This window comes from Anomaloglossus baeobatrachus, chromosome 9 (genome assembly GCF_048569485.1).
Source record: "Anomaloglossus baeobatrachus isolate aAnoBae1 chromosome 9, aAnoBae1.hap1, whole genome shotgun sequence".
Taxonomy (NCBI): Eukaryota; Metazoa; Chordata; class Amphibia; order Anura; family Aromobatidae; genus Anomaloglossus; species Anomaloglossus baeobatrachus.
The window spans coordinates 165,201,643-165,218,864 of NC_134361.1; the positions used below are offsets into that span (position 1 = coordinate 165,201,643).

The window sequence follows — 17,222 nt, forward strand, 5'->3', positions numbered from 1 at the left end:
GCTTTGGGCTGAGAAACCAACACCCGGTTGGAGGTCCGGGTCAGCTTTGGCTGAGAAACCAACACCTGGTTGGAGGTCCGGTTAGCCTTGGGCTGAGAAACCAACACCCGGTTGGAGGTCCGGTCAGCCTTGGGCTGAGAAACCAACACCCGGTTGGAGGTCCGGTCAGCCTTGGGCTGAGAAACCAACACCGGTTGACGGTCCGGGCAGTCTCGGCTGCGATACCAACGACTAGTAGCTCCCTACTCCACTTGGGTAAGATGCCTCGGTGGACGCTGGGAGCAACAACAAGGCTCAACCAGGCTTCGGCTTGGGGGAGCACCGAAGATCCCTGACCCTCGCTGTGGCCTTCTGGCTCGGAGGGACGGGGTTGATTTTTGGGGATCCTCTTCTCACGGAGGGGTCCACACGAATCCTAGCCTTTGCACTGTTTTTGGTGTGACTTCGGTCATGCATTTTTGCGGTGCTTTGGAAAGCTTCATTAAATCAAAAATCTGTTCTTATCAGTTTAATATCTGATACGTCCCCTATCTGGGGACCATATATTAAATGGATTTTTAGAACAGGGAGATGGAAAAAGAGCTTGCTCTGTCCACTCCACGCATTGACCTGGTATTGCAGTACCTCCAGGACCGGTGCACCCCTTCTTAACCCAGTTTCCAAAAGCAGAACTCAATTCACCTGATTCATATTAGCCCGGTTTAATGAATTGGAAGAAAGCATACGTCTTCATATGCACCTCAATTTGGCCCATTCACTTTTCACACTTCCTCCTTTTGTTTTTTATCTTTCACACTTTTGACTTTCTTTATTCATCCAAATAGCAAACTCATCACCACTCAACCTGACCAACTCGGCTATGTCCCGTGCTGCAGTTCTCTGTCTTATCTAGATCATTTGCAATTGAATGGAATAGATCCCTTTTGGACAAAGTGGATTCACCTGCTGCTGCAGTGACCACAGGTGTGATAAGATCTAGAATTGGCATCTGGTGCGATCTCTCCGCTTCCACTCCAAAGAAAGTTACCTGTTTATTCCTATCATGCATTGGTTTTTGGGGTTTTCTTTGAGTAATGATGATCTCTTTAGTAGTCTGTTGGCGCCCTCTCCTGGAGGAATAGTTTGCTTGCTCTTGGACATTCTAAAAGAGAGGTCATGATAGACATTGAGCTTCTGAGCTCAATTGGGGACAGTCATGGGTGATGAATGTTTGCAACCTGCTGCAAAGCCTCATACCGCAATATAAGGAACGTCAAATACTAAGAAAGGGCGGCCTATGAAAGAATTACTACTTTCAATAAGTACACTTAAACGGCTAATTGGGAATAGAAAAACTGTAAAAAGCCCTCTGAGAAAGCCCCCCTCTAACCTTTGATAGTAAGTTTTTCTGTAGTCTGCCTGTTGATGTATTTTCCGTTTGAACTGTGCACAACATGAAGAGACGGAACACTGGCGGCTTGTCACAATGCCCCCGCTGACATCACAATAGCGCTGCTGCCTAGAAAACAAGCTGCGCAGCAGAAGTTGTTCTTTGGGTGGGAGGGTGGGCTAGTGTAAGGAGGGGGCAAGCTCTTTTTTTCCCGGGTGGTAGGGGGATGACAGGAGAAGGGATGCGGGTGGTGAGAAGGGTACAGAGGGCAGGGTTTGGGGGCTGGGAAGGAAAGGGAAAAGATTAGGGTTTGGGGATGATGAAAGGGCTTTCTACGGGTAAGGATGGCAAAGGGTGGCAGTGACGGAAAGTCAGGCAACCTGTCCTGTCCGTCTTTTTGTATCGTGAATTGGAAAGACTGCAAGGGGGAGGGGAGTTGCTTGCGCCCTAAAGGAGGAGTTATTCAGATTCATTGCAGTGGGGGGCGGCGGCTGCAAAACGCACCATTCTTCTTGTTTTTGCTCTGCAAAGCAGCCTTTTCAAGGGTTGGCTTGGGTGACAAAATGTCTTCTGTAGGCGTGGGTTTGTCTCCCTCTCGCTCTCTCTCCCTAAGATGTGTCCGGCATAGGCCAGGGTGCCACTCGAGGCCCAAACCAATTCTGGTTATCGCTTCTCGGCCTTTTGGCTAAGATCAAGTGTAGTATCGTTTGAAAAGGTGGTTTAAGGCTCCGGCCACCTTAGTACAATGATGCAATGCACACTGGAAGGTTGCGCTTGTTAGTACTTTGGGAGGATAGTATATCCATCTAGAGGAAACCATGGCCCTACCAGGAACGAGGCTATTAGACTGAGTAAGTGTGGGGGTTATGGTGCAATGTGCCCCAGGAATGGACACCCTGGAGGGAGTCTGAACTTGCTAGGTTGGGACCCTGGTAAGCCTCAGATTCTGTCGCACGCCGCGCCTTGCCTATTCATACTTTCCAAGCGTATTGCCCTATCCCGGCCTTCTGGCTAAGAAGGGAAATTTTTATAATCCCAGTCGGAGGTCCGGTCAGCTTTGGGCTGAGAAACCAACACCCGGTTGGAGGTCCGGGTCAGCTTTGGCTGAGAAACCAACACCCGGTTGGAGGTCCGGTTAGCTTTGGGCTGAGAAACCAACACCCGGTTGGAGGTCCGGTCAGCCTTGGGCTGAGAAACCAACACCCGGTTGGAGGTCCGGTCAGCCTTGGGCTGAGAAACCAACACCGGTTGACGGTCCGGGCAGTCTCGGCTGCGATACCAACGACTAGTAGCTCCCTACTCCACTTGGGTAAGATGCCTCGGTGGACGCTGGGAGCAACAACAAGGCTCAACCAGGCTTCGGCTTGGGGGAGCACCGAAGATCCCTGACCCTCGCTGTGGCCTTCTGGCTCGGAGGGACGGGGTTGATTTTTGGGGATCCTCTTCTCACGGAGGGGTCCACACGAATCCTAGCCATTGCACTGTTTTTGGTGTGACTTCGGTCATGCATTTTTGCGGTGCTTTGGAAAGCTTCATTAAATCAAAAAATCTGTTCTTATCAGTTTAATATCTGATACGTCCCCTATCTGGGGACCATATATTAAATGGATTTTTAGAACAGGGAGATGGAAAAAGAGCTTGCTCTGTCCACTCCACGCATTGACCTGGTATTGCAGTACCTCCAGGACCGGTGCACCCCTTCTTAACCCAGTTTCCAAAAGCAGAACTCAATTCACCTGATTCATATTAGCCCGGTTTAATGAATTGGAAGAAAGCATACGTCTTCATATGCACCTCAATTTGGCCCATTCACTTTTCACACTTCCTCCTTTTGTTTTTTATCTTTCACACTTTTGACTTTCTTTATTCATCCAAATAGCAAACTCATCACCACTCAACCTGACCAACTCGGCTATGTCCCGTGCTGCAGTTCTCTGTCTTATCTAGATCATTTGCAATTGAATGGAATAGATCCCTTTTGGACAAAGTGGATTCACCTGCTGCTGCAGTGACCACAGGTGTGATAAGATCTAGAATTGGCATCTGGTGCGATCTCTCCGCTTCCACTCCAAAGAAAGTTACCTGTTTATTCCTATCATGCATTGGTTTTTGGGGTTTTCTTTGAGTAATGATGATCTCTTTAGTAGTCTGTTGGCGCCCTCTCCTGGAGGAATAGTTTGCTTGCTCTTGGACATTCTAAAAGAGAGGTCATGATAGACATTGAGCTTCTGAGCTCAATTGGGGACAGTCATGGGTGATGAATGTTTGCAACCTGCTGCAAAGCCTCATACCGCAATATAAGGAACGTCAAATACTAAGAAAGGGCGGCCTATGAAAGAATTACTACTTTCAATAAGTACACTTAAACGGCTAATTGGGAATAGAAAAACTGTAAAAAGCCCTCTGAGAAAGCCCCCCTCTAACCTTTGATAGTAAGTTTTTCTGTAGTCTGCCTGTTGATGTATTTTCCGTTTGAACTGTGCACAACATGAAGAGACGGAACACTGGCGGCTTGTCACAATGCCCCCGCTGACATCACAATAGCGCTGCTGCCTAGAAAACAAGCTGCGCAGCAGAAGTTGTTCTTTGGGTGGGAGGGTGGGCTAGTGTAAGGAGGGGGCAAGCTCTTTTTTTCCCGGGTGGTAGGGGGATGACAGGAGAAGGGATGCGGGTGGTGAGAAGGGTACAGAGGGCAGGGTTTGGGGGCTGGGAAGGAAAGGGAAAAGATTAGGGTTTGGGGATGATGAAAGGGCTTTCTACGGGTAAGGATGGCAAAGGGTGGCAGTGACGGAAAGTCAGGCAACCTGTCCTGTCCGTCTTTTTGTATCGTGAATTGGAAAGACTGCAAGGGGGAGGGGAGTTGCTTGCGCCCTAAAGGAGGAGTTATTCAGATTCATTGCAGTGGGGGGCGGCGGCTGCAAAACGCACCATTCTTCTTGTTTTTGCTCTGCAAAGCAGCCTTTTCAAGGGTTGGCTTGGGTGACAAAATGTCTTCTGTAGGCGTGGGTTTGTCTCCCTCTCGCTCTCTCTCCCTAAGATGTGTCCGGCATAGGCCAGGGTGCCACTCGAGGCCCAAACCAATTCTGGTTATCGCTTCTCGGCCTTTTGGCTAAGATCAAGTGTAGTATCTGTTCTTATCAGTTTAATATCTGATACGTCCCCTATCTGGGGACCATATATTAAATGGATTTTTAGAACAGGGAGATGGAAAAAGAGCTTGCTCTGTCCACTCCACGCATTGACCTGGTATTGCAGTACCTCCAGGACCGGTGCACCCCTTCTTAACCCAGTTTCCAAAAGCAGAACTCAATTCACCTGATTCATATTAGCCCGGTTTAATGAATTGGAAGAAAGCATACGTCTTCATATGCACCTCAATTTGGCCCATTCACTTTTCACACTTCCTCCTTTTGTTTTTTATCTTTCACACTTTTGACTTTCTTTATTCATCCAAATAGCAAACTCATCACCACTCAACCTGACCAACTCGGCTATGTCCCGTGCTGCAGTTCTCTGTCTTATCTAGATCATTTGCAATTGAATGGAATAGATCCCTTTTGGACAAAGTGGATTCACCTGCTGCTGCAGTGACCACAGGTGTGATAAGATCTAGAATTGGCATCTGGTGCGATCTCTCCGCTTCCACTCCAAAGAAAGTTACCTGTTTATTCCTATCATGCATTGGTTTTTGGGGTTTTCTTTGAGTAATGATGATCTCTTTAGTAGTCTGTTGGCGCCCTCTCCTGGAGGAATAGTTTGCTTGCTCTTGGACATTCTAAAAGAGAGGTCATGATAGACATTGAGCTTCTGAGCTCAATTGGGGACAGTCATGGGTGATGAATGTTTGCAACCTGCTGCAAAGCCTCATACCGCAATATAAGGAACGTCAAATACTAAGAAAGGGCGGCCTATGAAAGAATTACTACTTTCAATAAGTACACTTAAACGGCTAATTGGGAATAGAAAAACTGTAAAAAGCCCTCTGAGAAAGCCCCCCTCTAACCTTTGATAGTAAGTTTTTCTGTAGTCTGCCTGTTGATGTATTTTCCGTTTGAACTGTGCACAACATGAAGAGACGGAACACTGGCGGCTTGTCACAATGCCCCCGCTGACATCACAATAGCGCTGCTGCCTAGAAAACAAGCTGCGCAGCAGAAGTTGTTCTTTGGGTGGGAGGGTGGGCTAGTGTAAGGAGGGGGCAAGCTCTTTTTTTCCCGGGTGGTAGGGGGATGACAGGAGAAGGGATGCGGGTGGTGAGAAGGGTACAGAGGGCAGGGTTTGGGGGCTGGGAAGGAAAGGGAAAAGATTAGGGTTTGGGGATGATGAAAGGGCTTTCTACGGGTAAGGATGGCAAAGGGTGGCAGTGACGGAAAGTCAGGCAACCTGTCCTGTCCGTCTTTTTGTATCGTGAATTGGAAAGACTGCAAGGGGGAGGGGAGTTGCTTGCGCCCTAAAGGAGGAGTTATTCAGATTCATTGCAGTGGGGGGCGGCGGCTGCAAAACGCACCATTCTTCTTGTTTTTGCTCTGCAAAGCAGCCTTTTCAAGGGTTGGCTTGGGTGACAAAATGTCTTCTGTAGGCGTGGGTTTGTCTCCCTCTCGCTCTCTCTCCCTAAGATGTGTCCGGCATAGGCCAGGGTGCCACTCGAGGCCCAAACCAATTCTGGTTATCGCTTCTCGGCCTTTTGGCTAAGATCAAGTGTAGTATCGTTCGAAAAGGTGGTTTAAGGCTCCGGCCACCTTAGTACAATGATGCAATGCACACTGGAAGGATGCGCTTGTTAGTACTTTGGGAGGATAGTATATCCATCTAGAGGAAACCATGGCCCTACCAGGATCGAGGCTATTAGACTGAGTAAGTGTGGGGGTTATGGTGCAATGTGCCCCAGGAATGGACACCCTGGAGGGAGTCTGAACTTGCTAGGTTGGGACCCTGGTAAGCCTCAGACTCTGTCGCACGCCGCGCCTTGCCTATTCATACTTTCCAAGCATATTGCCCTATCCCGGCCTTCTGGCTAAGAAGGGAAATTTTTATAATCCCGGTCGGAGGTCCGGTCAGCTTTGGGCTGAGAAACCAACACCCGGTTGGAGGTCCGGGTCAGCTTTGGCTGAGAAACCAACACCCGGTTGGAGGTCCGGTTAGCCTTGGGCTGAGAAACCAACACCCGGTTGGAGGTCCGGTCAGCCTTGGGCTGAGAAACCAACACCCGGTTGGAGGTCCGGTCAGCCTTGGGCTGAGAAACCAACACCGGTTGACGGTCCGGGCAGTCTCGGCTGCGAAACCAACGACTAGTAGCTCCCTACTCCACTTGGGTAAGATGCCTCGGTGGACGCTGGGAGCAACAACAAGGCTCAACCAGGCTTCGGCTTGGGGGAGCACCGAAGATCCCTGACCCTCGCTGTGGCCTTCTGGCTCGGAGGGACGGGGTTGATTTTTGGGGATCCTCTTCTCACGGAGGGGTCCACACGAATCCTAGCCTTTGCACTGTTTTTGGTGTGACTTCGGTCATGCATTTTTGCGGTGCTTTGGAAAGCTTCATTAAATCAAAAATCTGTTCTTATCAGTTTAATATCTGATACGTCCCCTATCTGGGGACCATATATTAAATGGATTTTTAGAACAGGGAGATGGAAAAAGAGCTTGCTCTGTCCACTCCACGCATTGACCTGGTATTGCAGTACCTCCAGGACCGGTGCACCCCTTCTTAACCCAGTTTCCAAAAGCAGAACTCAATTCACCTGATTCATATTAGCCCGGTTTAATGAATTGGAAGAAAGCATACGTCTTCATATGCACCTCAATTTGGCCCATTCACTTTTCACACTTCCTCCTTTTGTTTTTTATCTTTCACACTTTTGACTTTCTTTATTCATCCAAATAGCAAACTCATCACCACTCAACCTGACCAACTCGGCTATGTCCCGTGCTGCAGTTCTCTGTCTTATCTAGATCATTTGCAATTGAATGGAATAGATCCCTTTTGGACAAAGTGGATTCACCTGCTGCTGCAGTGACCACAGGTGTGATAAGATCTAGAATTGGCATCTGGTGCGATCTCTCCGCTTCCACTCCAAAGAAAGTTACCTGTTTATTCCTATCATGCATTGGTTTTTGGGGTTTTCTTTGAGTAATGATGATCTCTTTAGTAGTCTGTTGGCGCCCTCTCCTGGAGGAATAGTTTGCTTGCTCTTGGACATTCTAAAAGAGAGGTCATGATAGACATTGAGCTTCTGAGCTCAATTGGGGACAGTCATGGGTGATGAATGTTTGCAACCTGCTGCAAAGCCTCATACCGCAATATAAGGAACGTCAAATACTAAGAAAGGGCGGCCTATGAAAGAATTACTACTTTCAATAAGTACACTTAAACGGCTAATTGGGAATAGAAAAACTGTAAAAAGCCCTCTGAGAAAGCCCCCCTCTAACCTTTGATAGTAAGTTTTTCTGTAGTCTGCCTGTTGATGTATTTTCCGTTTGAACTGTGCACAACATGAAGAGACGGAACACTGGCGGCTTGTCACAATGCCCCCGCTGACATCACAATAGCGCTGCTGCCTAGAAAACAAGCTGCGCAGCAGAAGTTGTTCTTTGGGTGGGAGGGTGGGCTAGTGTAAGGAGGGGGCAAGCTCTTTTTTTCCCGGGTGGTAGGGGGATGACAGGAGAAGGGATGCGGGTGGTGAGAAGGGTACAGAGGGCAGGGTTTGGGGGCTGGGAAGGAAAGGGAAAAGATTAGGGTTTGGGGATGATGAAAGGGCTTTCTACGGGTAAGGATGGCAAAGGGTGGCAGTGACGGAAAGTCAGGCAACCTGTCCTGTCCGTCTTTTTGTATCGTGAATTGGAAAGACTGCAAGGGGGAGGGGAGTTGCTTGCGCCCTAAAGGAGGAGTTATTCAGATTCATTGCAGTGGGGGGCGGCGGCTGCAAAACGCACCATTCTTCTTGTTTTTGCTCTGCAAAGCAGCCTTTTCAAGGGTTGGCTTGGGTGACAAAATGTCTTCTGTAGGCGTGGGTTTGTCTCCCTCTCGCTCTCTCTCCCTAAGATGTGTCCGGCATAGGCCAGGGTGCCACTCGAGGCCCAAACCAATTCTGGTTATCGCTTCTCGGCCTTTTGGCTAAGATCAAGTGTAGTATCTGTTCTTATCAGTTTAATATCTGATACGTCCCCTATCTGGGGACCATATATTAAATGGATTTTTAGAACAGGGAGATGGAAAAAGAGCTTGCTCTGTCCACTCCACGCATTGACCTGGTATTGCAGTACCTCCAGGACCGGTGCACCCCTTCTTAACCCAGTTTCCAAAAGCAGAACTCAATTCACCTGATTCATATTAGCCCGGTTTAATGAATTGGAAGAAAGCATACGTCTTCATATGCACCTCAATTTGGCCCATTCACTTTTCACACTTCCTCCTTTTGTTTTTTATCTTTCACACTTTTGACTTTCTTTATTCATCCAAATAGCAAACTCATCACCACTCAACCTGACCAACTCGGCTATGTCCCGTGCTGCAGTTCTCTGTCTTATCTAGATCATTTGCAATTGAATGGAATAGATCCCTTTTGGACAAAGTGGATTCACCTGCTGCTGCAGTGACCACAGGTGTGATAAGATCTAGAATTGGCATCTGGTGCGATCTCTCCGCTTCCACTCCAAAGAAAGTTACCTGTTTATTCCTATCATGCATTGGTTTTTGGGGTTTTCTTTGAGTAATGATGATCTCTTTAGTAGTCTGTTGGCGCCCTCTCCTGGAGGAATAGTTTGCTTGCTCTTGGACATTCTAAAAGAGAGGTCATGATAGACATTGAGCTTCTGAGCTCAATTGGGGACAGTCATGGGTGATGAATGTTTGCAACCTGCTGCAAAGCCTCATACCGCAATATAAGGAACGTCAAATACTAAGAAAGGGCGGCCTATGAAAGAATTACTACTTTCAATAAGTACACTTAAACGGCTAATTGGGAATAGAAAAACTGTAAAAAGCCCTCTGAGAAAGCCCCCCTCTAACCTTTGATAGTAAGTTTTTCTGTAGTCTGCCTGTTGATGTATTTTCCGTTTGAACTGTGCACAACATGAAGAGACGGAACACTGGCGGCTTGTCACAATGCCCCCGCTGACATCACAATAGCGCTGCTGCCTAGAAAACAAGCTGCGCAGCAGAAGTTGTTCTTTGGGTGGGAGGGTGGGCTAGTGTAAGGAGGGGGCAAGCTCTTTTTTTCCCGGGTGGTAGGGGGATGACAGGAGAAGGGATGCGGGTGGTGAGAAGGGTACAGAGGGCAGGGTTTGGGGGCTGGGAAGGAAAGGGAAAAGATTAGGGTTTGGGGATGATGAAAGGGCTTTCTACGGGTAAGGATGGCAAAGGGTGGCAGTGACGGAAAGTCAGGCAACCTGTCCTGTCCGTCTTTTTGTATCGTGAATTGGAAAGACTGCAAGGGGGAGGGGAGTTGCTTGCGCCCTAAAGGAGGAGTTATTCAGATTCATTGCAGTGGGGGGCGGCGGCTGCAAAACGCACCATTCTTCTTGTTTTTGCTCTGCAAAGCAGCCTTTTCAAGGGTTGGCTTGGGTGACAAAATGTCTTCTGTAGGCGTGGGTTTGTCTCCCTCTCGCTCTCTCTCCCTAAGATGTGTCCGGCATAGGCCAGGGTGCCACTCGAGGCCCAAACCAATTCTGGTTATCGCTTCTCGGCCTTTTGGCTAAGATCAAGTGTAGTATCTGTTCTTATCAGTTTAATATCTGATACGTCCCCTATCTGGGGACCATATATTAAATGGATTTTTAGAACAGGGAGATGGAAAAAGAGCTTGCTCTGTCCACTCCACGCATTGACCTGGTATTGCAGTACCTCCAGGACCGGTGCACCCCTTCTTAACCCAGTTTCCAAAAGCAGAACTCAATTCACCTGATTCATATTAGCCCGGTTTAATGAATTGGAAGAAAGCATACGTCTTCATATGCACCTCAATTTGGCCCATTCACTTTTCACACTTCCTCCTTTTGTTTTTTATCTTTCACACTTTTGACTTTCTTTATTCATCCAAATAGCAAACTCATCACCACTCAACCTGACCAACTCGGCTATGTCCCGTGCTGCAGTTCTCTGTCTTATCTAGATCATTTGCAATTGAATGGAATAGATCCCTTTTGGACAAAGTGGATTCACCTGCTGCTGCAGTGACCACAGGTGTGATAAGATCTAGAATTGGCATCTGGTGCGATCTCTCCGCTTCCACTCCAAAGAAAGTTACCTGTTTATTCCTATCATGCATTGGTTTTTGGGGTTTTCTTTGAGTAATGATGATCTCTTTAGTAGTCTGTTGGCGCCCTCTCCTGGAGGAATAGTTTGCTTGCTCTTGGACATTCTAAAAGAGAGGTCATGATAGACATTGAGCTTCTGAGCTCAATTGGGGACAGTCATGGGTGATGAATGTTTGCAACCTGCTGCAAAGCCTCATACCGCAATATAAGGAACGTCAAATACTAAGAAAGGGCGGCCTATGAAAGAATTACTACTTTCAATAAGTACACTTAAACGGCTAATTGGGAATAGAAAAACTGTAAAAAGCCCTCTGAGAAAGCCCCCCTCTAACCTTTGATAGTAAGTTTTTCTGTAGTCTGCCTGTTGATGTATTTTCCGTTTGAACTGTGCACAACATGAAGAGACGGAACACTGGCGGCTTGTCACAATGCCCCCGCTGACATCACAATAGCGCTGCTGCCTAGAAAACAAGCTGCGCAGCAGAAGTTGTTCTTTGGGTGGGAGGGTGGGCTAGTGTAAGGAGGGGGCAAGCTCTTTTTTTCCCGGGTGGTAGGGGGATGACAGGAGAAGGGATGCGGGTGGTGAGAAGGGTACAGAGGGCAGGGTTTGGGGGCTGGGAAGGAAAGGGAAAAGATTAGGGTTTGGGGATGATGAAAGGGCTTTCTACGGGTAAGGATGGCAAAGGGTGGCAGTGACGGAAAGTCAGGCAACCTGTCCTGTCCGTCTTTTTGTATCGTGAATTGGAAAGACTGCAAGGGGGAGGGGAGTTGCTTGCGCCCTAAAGGAGGAGTTATTCAGATTCATTGCAGTGGGGGGCGGCGGCTGCAAAACGCACCATTCTTCTTGTTTTTGCTCTGCAAAGCAGCCTTTTCAAGGGTTGGCTTGGGTGACAAAATGTCTTCTGTAGGCGTGGGTTTGTCTCCCTCTCGCTCTCTCTCCCTAAGATGTGTCCGGCATAGGCCAGGGTGCCACTCGAGGCCCAAACCAATTCTGGTTATCGCTTCTCGGCCTTTTGGCTAAGATCAAGTGTAGTATCTGTTCTTATCAGTTTAATATCTGATACGTCCCCTATCTGGGGACCATATATTAAATGGATTTTTAGAACAGGGAGATGGAAAAAGAGCTTGCTCTGTCCACTCCACGCATTGACCTGGTATTGCAGTACCTCCAGGACCGGTGCACCCCTTCTTAACCCAGTTTCCAAAAGCAGAACTCAATTCACCTGATTCATATTAGCCCGGTTTAATGAATTGGAAGAAAGCATACGTCTTCATATGCACCTCAATTTGGCCCATTCACTTTTCACACTTCCTCCTTTTGTTTTTTATCTTTCACACTTTTGACTTTCTTTATTCATCCAAATAGCAAACTCATCACCACTCAACCTGACCAACTCGGCTATGTCCCGTGCTGCAGTTCTCTGTCTTATCTAGATCATTTGCAATTGAATGGAATAGATCCCTTTTGGACAAAGTGGATTCACCTGCTGCTGCAGTGACCACAGGTGTGATAAGATCTAGAATTGGCATCTGGTGCGATCTCTCCGCTTCCACTCCAAAGAAAGTTACCTGTTTATTCCTATCATGCATTGGTTTTTGGGGTTTTCTTTGAGTAATGATGATCTCTTTAGTAGTCTGTTGGCGCCCTCTCCTGGAGGAATAGTTTGCTTGCTCTTGGACATTCTAAAAGAGAGGTCATGATAGACATTGAGCTTCTGAGCTCAATTGGGGACAGTCATGGGTGATGAATGTTTGCAACCTGCTGCAAAGCCTCATACCGCAATATAAGGAACGTCAAATACTAAGAAAGGGCGGCCTATGAAAGAATTACTACTTTCAATAAGTACACTTAAACGGCTAATTGGGAATAGAAAAACTGTAAAAAGCCCTCTGAGAAAGCCCCCCTCTAACCTTTGATAGTAAGTTTTTCTGTAGTCTGCCTGTTGATGTATTTTCCGTTTGAACTGTGCGCAACATGAAGAGACGGAACACTGGCGGCTTGTCACAATGCCCCCGCTGACATCACAATAGCGCTGCTGCCTAGAAAACAAGCTGCGCAGCAGAAGTTGTTCTTTGGGTGGGAGGGTGGGCTAGTGTAAGGAGGGGGCAAGCTCTTTTTTTCCCGGGTGGTAGGGGGATGACAGGAGAAGGGATGCGGGTGGTGAGAAGGGTACAGAGGGCAGGGTTTGGGGGCTGGGAAGGAAAGGGAAAAGATTAGGGTTTGGGGATGATGAAAGGGCTTTCTACGGGTAAGGATGGCAAAGGGTGGCAGTGACGGAAAGTCAGGCAACCTGTCCTGTCCGTCTTTTTGTATCGTGAATTGGAAAGACTGCAAGGGGGAGGGGAGTTGCTTGCGCCCTAAAGGAGGAGTTATTCAGATTCATTGCAGTGGGGGGCGGCGGCTGCAAAACGCACCATTCTTCTTGTTTTTGCTCTGCAAAGCAGCCTTTTCAAGGGTTGGCTTGGGTGACAAAATGTCTTCTGTAGGCGTGGGTTTGTCTCCCTCTCGCTCTCTCTCCCTAAGATGTGTCCGGCATAGGCCAGGGTGCCACTCGAGGCCCAAACCAATTCTGGTTATCGCTTCTCGGCCTTTTGGCTAAGATCAAGTGTAGTATCTGTTCTTATCAGAACAAACTGAGCTAGCTACACTTGACGAGATACGATCAGGGAGACGAGCTCCGAAGCCCAGCCGAGACCGGAAGAGGGAGATCGGACGGAAGAAGAGCTTGGCAGAAAGAAGCAAGAAGACGAAGGCTCGGAGAAGACTTGGGGAGACCAGAGGAACTTCGAGGAGGAACACAGCGGGAGAAGACACCCGGAGAAGAATCCAAGAACCAGCTCCGGGAACTCAAGCAGGAACCAGCCATGGCAAGCAAGCCAGAGAAGGCAGCCAAGAAGGCTCAGGACCCAGGGACCTCCAGGAAGGCTCATCCAGAGGCTTCTTCGGCCCAAGAGGCCCCTACCTCCGACGCCAGCCAGCCGGAGGGAGCCCGGACGCCGCCTGAAAAGGCTCCAACCCTGGAGCCTTGGATGCGGCAGACGGTCGCCCTGAAGCTAAAGGCGGTGGATGGTAGGTTGCCGGACATGTCCAGCGACGTGTTCTGCAAGAAGATGATTCTGGATCAGGGCTTCTCCAGGGCGGAAACCCTGAGTGTCCAGACCTTCATGACTGGCATTTTTCTGGTAACCTTTGCCACGGTGAATGCCTGCAGGAGATACTGGGAGGCGATGAACGCAGCGATGCCGGACTCCCCTTTTCATTCTTTTTTAGGATCCTGTCCTATACAGAGGGATGAGAAGAGGATCACGGTCTCCATGCGGAACCCGCACACCCCAGGAAGGGACATCTCCACGTTCCTGGGACGTCTCTGCACAGTGGTGAGGGAGCCATCCCACATCCTTAACGGCAACGGATTCTGGACGGGTAAGTGGTCAGTAACCGTTCGACTCTACAGGGAACCAGCATCCGAGGATGGTCTCCAGCACCTGCCCCCGACATTCTCTCTGGGAAACTCCTTTGGTCTCATCTACTACCCGGACATGCCACACAACTGCAGGAAATGTGGCGGGAAAGGGCATTCGATGAAGACCTGCAAGGAGGACGCCTGCAGGGTTTGCCGGGTGACGGGACACAGCTCCAAGGACTGCCCAAAGAAGAAGACTTGCAACCTATGTGGACAGGCGGACCACCTTTACAAGGACTGCCCACAGCGGGAGAAATCCTGGGCAAGGGTTGCCGCGGTGACCCAGTATCGGGTAGTCACAGCTTCGTCGACCAAGGCAGCTACGACCAAGGCCACAGAGGCCAAGGACAAGGCGGCCAAGAACCCGGCGACCGTGGCTCCAGCCGATGCCCCAGCAGCCACGGAGTCCAGGAAAAAGGGTAAGAAAACTGTTGCCCCCTCCCTGGTCCCCCCCCCTGTCACCCCTGTCCAAACCCCTCCCCCCCCGGCCAACCCTACTGAGGATTCCACTACCTCCACCTCATTTCCCTACTCCTCAGTTGGTCTCCTCACCCCCCCCCCCAAAGCCCACTCTCCCTCCCCAGACCATGAGAGCAGAGGACCTCAGCACTCTTGCACTTTTCACCGAGGAGGATTTTCCAGCTCTTGTCTCCTCAGGTACAGGCCAAAGGAAAAGGAAGGTGGAAGATAGTCCTGTCGCAGAACCTTCCAAGCTGTTCATTGTGGATCCCAATCCACCCCAGGAAGAGGAGGATGGCCTCCTCCCAGAACCGGACGTGTTGGAGCAGATGGTGGAGTCCCTTGTGGCCGAAGAAGAAATGGAGGAGTCGGAAGCCACTGAGGCACCATCCCTGCTCGATCAGCTAGAAGAAGAGGGTCTGCTGGAGATACCCTTACCAGCAGGTGCCAAAGAGGAAGAACCGCCCGACCGGAGTGGTAACTAAGGCACACCGCCTGCGCTAACTTTCTCTTTCCTCCAATGACTGCTAACATTAACATCTTTTCCATTAATGTTAGGAGCATCAGAGACAAGTTCCGACGTCAGACAATTTTTGCGTTCCTTAACACTCAGTCTAGTGATGTATTTTTCCTGCAGGAATGCTCCCTTCCCTCCTCTAGGTCCTTCAACCATCTGGCCAGGGAGTGGACCCATGGCCCATCCTACTGGTCCGGCGGAGGCGACTGTAGGTCCGCGGGGGTCGCCGTGCTGATCAGGGGAAGCGCCTTCACATTGGACTCTGTTCAGGAAATCGTCTGCGGCAGGTTACTGCTCGTGGATGGCACCTGGGCGGGAGAACCTGTCAGGTTCATCAATGTGTATGCTTCTCCTGTGAAGAGCGATCGACTGGAGCTCCTCCAAGCCCTGCGCCCTCAGCTCGCTACCGCCAGGACGGTAGTGATGGCCGGGGATTTCAACTGCCCGATTGAGGAGGATGGACGCAGTTCTGGAACGGCTGCCAAGTTGGACGTCACATCCAAACTGCTCATTGAGATGGTGACCGAAGCCTCTCTTGTGGACGTTGTTGGCTCCATCGGACACGGATCCGTGAACTATTCATGGTGCCGATCCGATGGCTCGCTGCGTTCCAGGATTGACTTTGTGTTTACCTCTCGGGCGGTTGGGCGGAGTGGGCACTCGATGGTCCCCTGCTTCTTCTCTGACCACAGAGCCATTCACTTTCAAGGTGTGCTGGGCCATGGCTTCCCCATTGGCCCGGGCTCCTGGAAGCTGAACTGCTCTCTGCTGGAAAAGGGTGAGATTCTGGAGGAGCTTAGAGCTGCCTACTCCACGTGGCGGGCCTACAAGGCGGGCTTCCAGTCTGTTTCTGACTGGTGGGAATACGTTAAACTCGAGTTCCGTTTCTTCTTTCAGGCAAAGAGTCAACAACAGGCGTGTCTGAAGAGGAGGGACTTCAGGAGACTCCAGCGTGAGCTGCGTTCCCTGCAGGACCTTCTTCGATGCGGCTGGGACGTGAGAGAGGAGCTGGAGGAGACTAAGAGGAGCCTGAAAAGGCACTTCGAGGAGGAGTCCGAGCGAATTGTCTTCCGTTCCAAAGTGGAGAACCTGGAGAAGGGTGAGAAATGTAACTCGTTCTTTTTCAGGAAACTCCACGCCGGTCACACGCCCATGAATGAACTACGAGACGAGAGTGGAAGCATGCGACGCGGGAAAGAGAACGTGATGAAGGTCGTCAGCGACTTCTACAGCGAACTCTACGCCCGCAAGACTACTGACCCCGAGGCCGCCGATAAGTTCCTGTCAGGTATCACTAACCATCTTGACCCTGCAGACGCGGCGGCCATGGATGTTCCTCTGACGGTGGACGAGCTGCTCTCGGCCGCCAAATCCTTTAGTTCTGGCAGGACACCGGGCAGTGACGGCCTCCCAGCAGAGCTCTATGTAGCGCTGGGAGACCTAATCTGTCCGGACCTGTTAGGGCTGTATGAGGAGATGGTGGTGGAGGGCAGAATGCCTCCATCTCTGAGGGAAGGAATGGTCACGATCCTGTACAAGCGTAAAGGAGAGAGGTGCGACCTGAAGAATTGGCGTCCCATCACCCTTCTGAACGTCGACTACAAGATCCTGGCCAAGACGATGGCAACGAGATTGAAGACTGTTATCGGACGGATCATCCACCCGGATCAGACCTGCGGCATCCCCGGACGTCGCATCGCAGACAGCCTGGCTCTCATGCGGGACACGGTCGAGTACATCAAAGCCCGCCGGGTGCACGCAGCCCTAATCTCGTTGGATCAGGAAAAGGCCTTCGACCGTGTTTCCCATGAGTTCCTGGGCAAAGCTCTGCACAGGTTAGGTTTGGGTAACATGTTTTGCTTGTATGTCCAACTAATGTATTTTGATATTCACAGCTCGGTGTTGGTAAACGGCTGGAAGACTGACCCCTTCCCGGTCCTCTCAGGGGTCAGACAAGGCTGTCCTCTGTCACCTCTTCTTTTTGTTTGTGTTATAGAACTCTTTGCAGAGGCTATCCGGCGGAATGGAGAGATCAGAGGGATCACCGCACCAGGACCAGAACGCTTCGAGGTCAAGTGCTCGCTCTACATGGACGACGTGACCGTCTTCTGCGCGGACCGGCGCTCAGTCGACACCCTCGTCCAGACCTGTGAGACCTTCG

At 49.9% G+C, this 17,222-nt stretch overlaps 7 non-coding genes and 3 pseudogenes across 7 annotated transcripts; all 10 read left to right on the forward strand.

The window, feature by feature from the left end:
* Positions 1-450: 450 nt before the first annotated feature.
* LOC142253242 (U2 spliceosomal RNA) lies at positions 451-646 on the forward strand. Its single transcript, XR_012726553.1, has one exon. It is a non-coding gene; the product is annotated as a U2 spliceosomal RNA (small nuclear RNA).
* A 1,388-nt stretch (positions 647-2,034) lies between these two features.
* LOC142253672 (U2 spliceosomal RNA) lies at positions 2,035-2,176 on the forward strand (annotated as a pseudogene).
* A 697-nt stretch (positions 2,177-2,873) lies between these two features.
* LOC142253170 (U2 spliceosomal RNA) lies at positions 2,874-3,070 on the forward strand. Its single transcript, XR_012726486.1, has one exon. It is a non-coding gene; the product is annotated as a U2 spliceosomal RNA (small nuclear RNA).
* Positions 3,071-4,458: 1,388 nt separating this feature from the next.
* LOC142252728 (U2 spliceosomal RNA) lies at positions 4,459-4,649 on the forward strand. Its single transcript, XR_012726095.1, has one exon. It is a non-coding gene; the product is annotated as a U2 spliceosomal RNA (small nuclear RNA).
* Positions 4,650-6,037: 1,388 nt separating this feature from the next.
* Positions 6,038-6,113, forward strand: LOC142253768 (U2 spliceosomal RNA; annotated as a pseudogene).
* Positions 6,114-6,876: 763 nt separating this feature from the next.
* Positions 6,877-7,072, forward strand: LOC142253243 (U2 spliceosomal RNA). The gene has a single exon (XR_012726554.1). It is a non-coding gene; the product is annotated as a U2 spliceosomal RNA (small nuclear RNA).
* A 1,388-nt stretch (positions 7,073-8,460) lies between these two features.
* Positions 8,461-8,651, forward strand: LOC142252730 (U2 spliceosomal RNA). The gene has a single exon (XR_012726097.1). It is a non-coding gene; the product is annotated as a U2 spliceosomal RNA (small nuclear RNA).
* A 1,388-nt stretch (positions 8,652-10,039) lies between these two features.
* On the forward strand, positions 10,040-10,230 carry LOC142252731 (U2 spliceosomal RNA). The gene has a single exon (XR_012726098.1). It is a non-coding gene; the product is annotated as a U2 spliceosomal RNA (small nuclear RNA).
* Positions 10,231-11,618: 1,388 nt separating this feature from the next.
* LOC142252732 (U2 spliceosomal RNA) lies at positions 11,619-11,809 on the forward strand. Its single transcript, XR_012726099.1, has one exon. It is a non-coding gene; the product is annotated as a U2 spliceosomal RNA (small nuclear RNA).
* A 1,388-nt stretch (positions 11,810-13,197) lies between these two features.
* LOC142253605 (U2 spliceosomal RNA) lies at positions 13,198-13,287 on the forward strand (annotated as a pseudogene).
* Positions 13,288-17,222: the final 3,935 nt, after the last annotated feature.